Genomic DNA, 8,711 nt, shown 5'->3' on the forward strand with positions numbered 1-8,711 from the left:
TACTTCTTCTCCCCTCGTGAGGATCCCTCCTCTGAGGTACCGTCGAATAGGCAACGACAGTTGGCGCCCACCATGGGGCCAGCGGCTTCTGGAGGCCGGAACCGGGAGGGTTCCGCCATGGGAAGCTACGACGACACCATCGTTGTGGGGCGCGTCCTTTACGCCGGAAACCTGCCGATCGTCCCTCCGGATGAGTGCTGGATTCCGGCCAAGACAAACCCCGTCAAGCTCTCCATCGTCCCAGTCGGCGGCATACACATCTTCATCGACGAAACCGTCGATTCCGACGGAAACACTCTGGTAAGTAACGCTGACGCGACCGCCGCTGAGCGGGACGCAGTCGCAAAGATCCGATCTGAGACGCAGGAACTTCCCAAGGAAGATTCCGCCTTAGATCTAGAAAAATCAAAGCCCACCCAATCCGCCCCTGAGCAGGAAACAAAGGTGGAAGACCAATGCAGATCCGCCTGGGTCTCCCAGGTGTTAGAGAAGCAAAGGTGTCACTTCGTACACTTCTTGGCCCATACCGCCGGAACCGCCCCTCAAGAAGCCGGAGCTGGTCCCGAGCAGGTCGAGGCACCGGAAAATAGCATCGCTCCGGATCAGCAGGAGGCTGTCGGAGAAAGCAACGCTCCGGGTGAAGAGTCAATTCTGGGTAACCTGAGCCCAATCTCCGGGGATGCCCCCTCCATGAACACTGAAGAGTTTGATCGCAAGGTGTCGGAACTCGGGTATGGTGAACAGTCTGAAGTTGAATCCGCCCAGCCTAAACAGGTTCTTGCAACCTTGGCGGCGCTGGACCAAGGACATTCTGACGACAATACCTATTCCGACCCGCAGCCATCCCATGCTGGATCTCCGCTCTCACGTGTACGTCCGCACAAGGAAGTGCTATCTCTAGAAGAGATGATTGAGCAAGCAGGCATGGAGGCAATCGCACACTCGGATGTTCTCAACAAACCAATAACTCCTGACGATGCCGCAGATCTAGAGGCTCTAGAAGCTAAAAGACAGGAGATGCTAGCAACAGCCCAGAAGTTCGCCAGAACCGCAGCGGCAATGCTGGACGAAAGGAAATAAGCCACGCACTTTGTGGAAAATTTTCGCCAGCGAGAGTTGGAGGTCGACGAATAAATGGTAAAAGTCAAGGAGCTCCAGCAACACTGGAAAGACAAGGTCACCGAGCTTCAGCAGGAGGCCGACAAAATCAGGCGGGAAGCTATACCTCCCCGTAAGATTACTTTTGCGACCCCCACTGAGCAACAGCCACTCGCAACTCCAAAGGATAACATGAAGAAGGCTGCGGAGATCTTAAAGAAGAAGGACGAGGAGATTGATATCGACTACGTCCGAACGCTGGTTGCCTCAGCAATGAAGCAGCAGAGCAAGGCAGACACTTCGCGCAGGTTGGAATCCAACCCGGAGCATTGCACCTCTACTGCGCAGAAGGACGCCTACGACAATCGCCACATCGATGACGAATCGCGCACCGGATCCTCGGAGCGCAGGAGGAGAACCAGAGAGCATCCAAATCCAATCCCTGTACCATCAAAGACACCTCCGTCAGATCCAAACAAGGGAAAGGATGCGATGTACTCTGGTAAAAACAAGTACCGGAATCCGTCACCTCCACCTAGGGGATACCCGCGTCCTCCGCCCCCTCGCCGTCGTAGTCCAGACGGGAACACCAGGCCCCATGGGCCAGGTGGAATCAATATCCGCGACAACGTGGCACCCGAGAGGAACAGGAGCAGGGAGCGCACGCTGGAGCCTCGTCGAAGCCGGAACAACGATCGTGAGCCCGAGCCAAGGAGGAGCCGGAACGACGACCGCGAGCCGGAACCCCGCCGAAGCCGGAACGACGGCGGCAGCCAGCACCATAGGGAAGGCAGCCACCGAAGCCGGAGTCAACACCGCGAGGGGCGCGGAGAATCATAAGGCGGAAGCAAAAGGTCAAACCGACCCCCTCGTAGGTCTCCCTCCCCACCACCTAGCGGTGGAGGCGGAGGTGGAGGCGGAGGCGGCGGTCGGAAATCTCGCTCTCGCTCAAAGTCTCCCCGCAACGGCCCGCGCGACGCACGGGAACGTCTCAACGAATACAGATCTGAGTACATCGGCCCAAAGTGCTTCGGCAGGATGATTCGAGAGGAACCAACGCCAAGGATGAACCTCAAGCTACCCGGAAATCTGAAGACATATGACGGCACTGAAAGGCCGGATACCTGGATTGAGGATTACTACAATGCTGTAACCTTCGCCGGAGGAACCCCTAATATCGCATGCCGCATGCTTCAGTTGTACCTTATAGGTCCAGCCCGGATCTGGCTTAGCGACCTCGAGAAGAACTCCATCTTTTGCTGGTTCGACCCGAAGAACGCCTTCGAAAAGCACTTCAGTGGGCACCTACAAAAGGCCTCGCCACGATAAGCGACTTACGTGCATGTATCCGTAAGAAGGGAGAAACATCAAGAAACTTCCTCGCCCGATGGCTGGCATGCAGGAATGAGTGTGAGAACGTCGATCACACCACGGCTATGCACGCCTTTATAGGAGGACTACAACGAGGAGGACTGCTGCGGCACAAGCTCACATGCTTGGCTAACGCAAATAAACTGACTCTGGATGATATGATATCCATTGCCACTGATCATACTGCCGCCGATGACGACGCTGGCGGAGATCTAGCGGCCACAGCAATCCCCCTGCACCAGCAGAAGAAGAACCGTGACAACGGTAACAGCAGCGGCAACAAGCGGAAAAATCCCCCTGATGACCAGAAGAGTGGCGGATCGAGATGGTCGCCATGGCGTTCCGGCGCGGAGGTCAAGGAGGCGGAAGAGGACGCGGCCGTGGAGGCGGAGCTGGCAGGGGCCAGCAGCGTGACGAGGTCACTGCTGCCGGAACCCGCGCCCCCCAAACCTATGAAGAGTACAGAGACATGCCCTGCCTGGCCCACTTGGATCCGGCTACGGGGAAGTCCACTCACACCAACCGCAACTGCAAGTGGGTCAACGACCTAAAATCTGACCCGGAAGCAGGCTACAAGCGAGCCCGGAAGCACCGCCCACGCGGCAAAGGAGGCAAGGGCAAGAACAAGGACAAGGAGGAAGACAGCTCCGAGGCAATGGACGAAGATGAAGGCTCGCCGGATCCCAAGGAAGGAACCGCAGCTAAATCCAACCCCTTTGGCAAAAAGAGTGTGGGCGCGTACCACACCTTCCTCGGAACCCCAACAGTCCGTCACAGCAAATCAGCTCTCCGGATCCTGAACGCCATAGTCCCAGCTGTGCCGCAGTATGTCACGTGGTCGGAAACTCCGTGTACGTTCGACAGGAAGGACCACCCTACCGTCGTTCCGAAGGAGTGCTATGCATTGGTTGTAAGTCCCCGCATTGACGGCTATGACTTCTCCAAGTGCCTTATGGATGGCGGAGCCAGCTTGAACATCATGTACCTGGAAACTCTGGAGCGGATGAACCTTACCAAGGAACAGCTCAAGCACAGCACCACTGAATTCCATGGTGTAGTTCCGGGTAAAAAGGCAAATTCCCTCGGTAGCATCAGACTTCCCGTGGCCTTCGGCGATGTTAAAAATTTCCGCGAAGAGATGATCACGTTTGAGGTCGTGCCCTTCAAGAGCTCCTACCACGTCATCTTCGGCAGGCCCACCTACCACAAGTTCCACGCAAGAGCGTGCTACATCTACAACAAGCTCAAGATTCCGGGTCCCAATGGTATGATCACCATATCCGGAGACTACAAGAAAGCTCACGAGTGCGAGCTGGGCGAAGCCGCCTTCGCAGAATCTGTGATTTCCGGAGAAGAGCCGAAAGGCTACGGAGCCGCGGTGGATCCGACCGAGATGCAAACCACCAAGAGGCAAATATCCGAACAGAAAAACTCGTTCAAGGCCGCGATAGAGACCAAAAACATCGACCTCCGAAGGGAGATGCATCTAAGCAGGTCTCGATCGGAGCCAACATGGACCCCAAATAGGAAGACGCGCTCGTCGAGTTCCTACACGCTAACATGGATATCTTTGCATGGCAGCCTTCTGACATGTCCGGAGTACCTAGGGAACTCGCCGAGCACTACCTCAACATAAATCCGGGGCTAAACCGGTGAAGCAAGCTATGCGACGCTTTGGAGATAAGAAGCGCCGCGCCATAGGGATGGAACCGGCAAAGTTACTAGAGGCAGGATTTGTAATAGAAGTTATCCATACAGATTGGGTCGAAAACCCCGTCCTTGTACCCAAAAAGAATACCGAAATACTAAGAATGTGCATCGATTACTCTGGCCTGAACAAGCATTGCCCGAAGGATCCGTTCCCCCTGCCGCGCATTGACCAGGTCATTGATTCAACGGCGGGGGCGGAACTTCTGTGTTTTATTGACGCATATTCCGGGTATCATCAGATTCGGATGAAGGAGTCCGACCAAAAGGCGACTTCGTTCATCACCCCATTTGGCACTTACTGTTACGTTACTATGCCTTTTGGCTTGAAAAACGCAGGTGCCACCTACCAACGTACGATGCAGCGGTGCCTGAAGGACCAAATTGGCCGGAATATGCATGCCTACATCGACGACATCGCGGTCATGACCAGGAAAGGATCCGACTTGATCAGCGATCTCACAGAAACCTTTGAGAAGCTCCGTCGGTACAAGATGATGTTGAATCCGCTCAAGTGCGTCTTTGGCGTTCCAGCTGGAAAACTCCTTGGCTTCATTGTCTCAAATAGAGGCATTGAGGTGAACCCGGAGAAAATCAAGGCAATCCTGTGCATTAAAAGGCCAACTTGTCTCAAAGACGTGCAGCGACTAACTGGTTGTGTTGCAGCAATCAGCAGGTTTGTCAGCCGTCTTGGCGAGAAGGCGCTACCCCTGTACAAGCTATTGAAGAAGACAGACAAATTTGTCTGGGACGAGGCAGCAGACGCAACACTTTAAGGGTTGAAGGAAATACTCACCTCCCCACCTATCCTAGCAGCTCCAGGAGAGTCCGAGCCTATGCTCCTTTACTTGGCAGCCACCAACAGAGTCGTCAGCCTCGTCATCGTTGTGGAGCGACAGGAAGAAGGACACGAGTATGGAGTCCAAAGGCCAGTCTACTACATCAGCGAAGTGCTTACGGAATCCAAACAGAGATACCCTCACTTTCAAAAGCTAGCCTATGGAGTATTCCTAGGTAGCAGGAAGCTGAGACACTACTTCCAGGAGCACCCAATAACAGTCGTGAGCAAAGCTCCGCTGGCAACAATTCTCAATAACGCTGACGCAACAGGACGCACAGCAAAATGGGGCATCGAATTATCAGCCTTCGACATCAACTACAAAGCCAGGACTGCGATCAAGTCCAAGGTCTTGGCGGATTTTGTCGCAGATTGGACAGAAGCTCCGGACATAAGCTTGGAACCGGAACCAGAGACATGGGTCATGCACTTCGACGGATCCAAGCAGCACCAAGGCTCAGGAGCCGGAGTCACCCTGAAGTCCCCTACCGGAGAAGAACCGTAGTACGTTATGCGGATCCACTTCCAAGCTACAAACAATATGGCGGAATACGAGGCTCTACTAAACGGATCGCGCATCGCTAAGGAGATAGGGATCAAGCACATCATTTGCTGCGGAGATTCCGACTTGGTGGCACAGCAGGTAGCCGGAACCTGGAACGCCAGAAACTCCGTCATGGCGGCTTACAGAGACGAAGTTGACGAGATCGCCAAGAGCTTCCTCGGATACGAAGTCAAGTACGTCAGAAGAGACGACAACGCAGCGGCAGATATGCTATCCAAGCTCGGATGCGGCAGGAAACCAATTCCGCCTGGCATTTTCCTGGAGCATCTACGGATACCCTCGGTGAAGGGCGCTAACCCGGAAAACCCAGACGTGGCAGTTTCTCCGGCTAGAGAAGTGATGGTTATCACTCCGGCTTGGACAAAGCCTTTCCCGGACTACCTCATCGATCAAAAGTTGCCAGAGGACGAGGTCCTCGCACGACAGATCATCAGACGAGCAAGATCCTACACAATTGTTGATGGATAGCTCTATAAACGAAGCGCAACAGGGGTGTTTCTTAAATGCGTCTCAAATCAAGACGACATTGAGATCCTCAGAGAGATCCACGCAGGGGACTGCGGGCATCATGCCGCCCCCAGGTCACTCGTTGCCAAAGCCTTTCGGCTAGGATTCTACTGGCTCACAGCTAAAGAAGATGCTGACAAGCTAGTTAAGACCTGCCGAGGGTGTCAGTATTATGCTACTCAACCAAACGCTCCAGCCCAAGAGCTGAAGACCATCCCTATCACTTGGCCATTTGCGTTCGGGGGCTCGATATGGTTGGTAAACTCAAGAAATCATCTCCCGGCGGTTTTGAGTACCTCCCGGTCGCCGTTGACAAGTTCAGTAAGTGGATCGAGGCTAAGCCGGTGAGAAAGGCCGACGGTGCTACAGCACTAAAATTCGTCTGCAGCCTCGTGATGAGATTCGGCATCCCGCACAGCATAATCACAGATAACGGCACTAACTTCGCACAGGGAGAATTAAGGGATTATTGTGACACCGTAGGGATACGGTTGGACATCGCCTCTGTGGCCCATCCACAGTCCAATGGACAGGTTGAAAGGGCCAATGGCCTCATATTATCAGGAATTAAGCCACGCCTTGAAGAACCGCTACGCCGCGCAGCTCGGAGCTTGGGCTGATGAGTTAGATCCTATCCTGTGGAGTTTACGAACTACCCCTAACAGGTCAACTGGATTTACACCCTTCTTCCTGGTATACGGATCCGAGGCCGTAATCCCCTCCGACATCATCCACGATTCACCGCGAGTTTCCGCCTACGATGAAGAAACCGATGACGAGGCCGACAGCCTATCTCGTGGACCTCGATCGAAGAAGCTCGGAATTTGGCCGACCAACGTTCCACCATATACCAGCAGAAGCTCCGACGCTACCATAGTCGTCGAGTCCGGAATCGCTCGTTTATGGTCGGAGATCTGGTCCTCCGCCTTCGACAGGTGAAAGACCATAAGCTACAGTCTCCATGGGAAGGACCTTTTGTCGTTAGCAAAGTGCTCCACAACGGATCGTACTACCTCGTCGATTTCCGGGAGTTAAAAGACAGACCTGCAAATTGGCACCGGAAACGCAAACGAGAGGATTCGGGTGATATTTACGACGAAACAGATCGACCCTGGAATATTTCACAGCTACGTCCTTTCCACACTTAGCATACTTTTCCGAGTATTATACTCTGTAATAGTTATACATGATCAAATGAAATAAAGCTTATGGTTCACTCTTTGAGTCTTTTACCTCCTTTACTTGTTCATTTTTAGATCGTGTATGTTTTCCAAATAAAACCGCAGAGCTGGATATTTCCGCCTAGGCGTGTATGAAAGTTGTGATTTTCAAAAATCGTCCTTTAGGACGTAAGCTTAAGTTTTCTGATGGAAATGTTTTCTGGTTGCGAACTCATGGATTCCTAGTAGCGACTTCCGGCACCTAAGCCGGGGGCTTGTTTCCGCGGTTATTGACGGATTGCCATTGGGCTTCGTCGCCGCCGGCGAGTGTTTCCGGCTGAAGGTCTTCCGGCTCGTGGAAGGTCAAGTGAGCAAGCCGGAAAACAATGAAGTCAGCACTTGCTTTTCGACAAAAACGAAACATGCGAATAATGTTAAAGGATAGCAGGATAAGTTGTTTCCGCCCATACATGCTATGTTTCGTCCCTAGATACTTAAGAATTTAAGTTATATTACAAACCCTCTTGGGGCCAAAATGATGCATTGTTTTTTCCGCAGGAATAAGTTATCTACTTCTCCTTAGCCGGAGAAGCTTCAACATTGACTTCAGCCTCGGGGACTTCTTCGTCTGCGTTCTTTGCGGGAGAGGAGGCATCTTCGTCATCCTCTTCATCATTTGCAGTCGGAGTCGCAGCGCCGCCTTGGTCCTTTGAGCTTGTCCAAGTGTACTTACTTCCGGATTCGGCAGGTCTAGATTCCGCCTCACGTTCCTGAAGAAGCTCCGCTTCAAGGGATTCGTCGGCTGGAAGAACTGCCTTATCATAAAATCCATTGTGGCGAATTCTCCGGGCAATGCGCATGTCATAACCAGTAACTAAATCCAGAAGCGCGCTGACGTCTGCGCTCGGAGGAACACCAGCAGTCACTTGTTCAAGATCCATCTCCGGATGGTGTGCTAAGCACATGGCCAAGGACATGGCCGCAGCGCCCCGTGCCGAGGAAGCTTGCAGATCCACCACCAAATCCGGGAGCTTATCCATCCTCTCAATCAGCCCGCATACATCACAGGTTCGGCTATCTTTGATATTGAGGTTGTGGCATATTTTCCTGGAAGCGGAGATGAGGTCTTTGCAGTCTTCTCCGGCTAGCATAAGCAGATCGTCGCGAGGGAACTGGCTCCGACGGTCTTCATTGTACCCAAGCGGATCTGAAGGACGCAAATTCGTTAAGTATAAGTAAAATCAAGCACAACGCATGCTCTATTCTATGAGCTTGGAGGACATACCCATGAAGTCGGAGTTCGGCAGGTCCCAAGCAACTCTCCGCTGTCTCCATGTATTTCCGGAGTCCCCCTAGCTCCTTCTGCTGCGTCCGAATGGTTTCATCGTCGGTTCTCCTCTCGAGCTGGAATTCGCCTTCCTTCCGGATAAGTTCTGATTTCTTCTCAGCGAGCGATTTTTCCGCT

Source organism: Lolium rigidum, chromosome 5 (genome assembly GCF_022539505.1).
Source record: "Lolium rigidum isolate FL_2022 chromosome 5, APGP_CSIRO_Lrig_0.1, whole genome shotgun sequence".
Classification (NCBI taxonomy): domain Eukaryota; kingdom Viridiplantae; phylum Streptophyta; class Magnoliopsida; order Poales; family Poaceae; genus Lolium; species Lolium rigidum.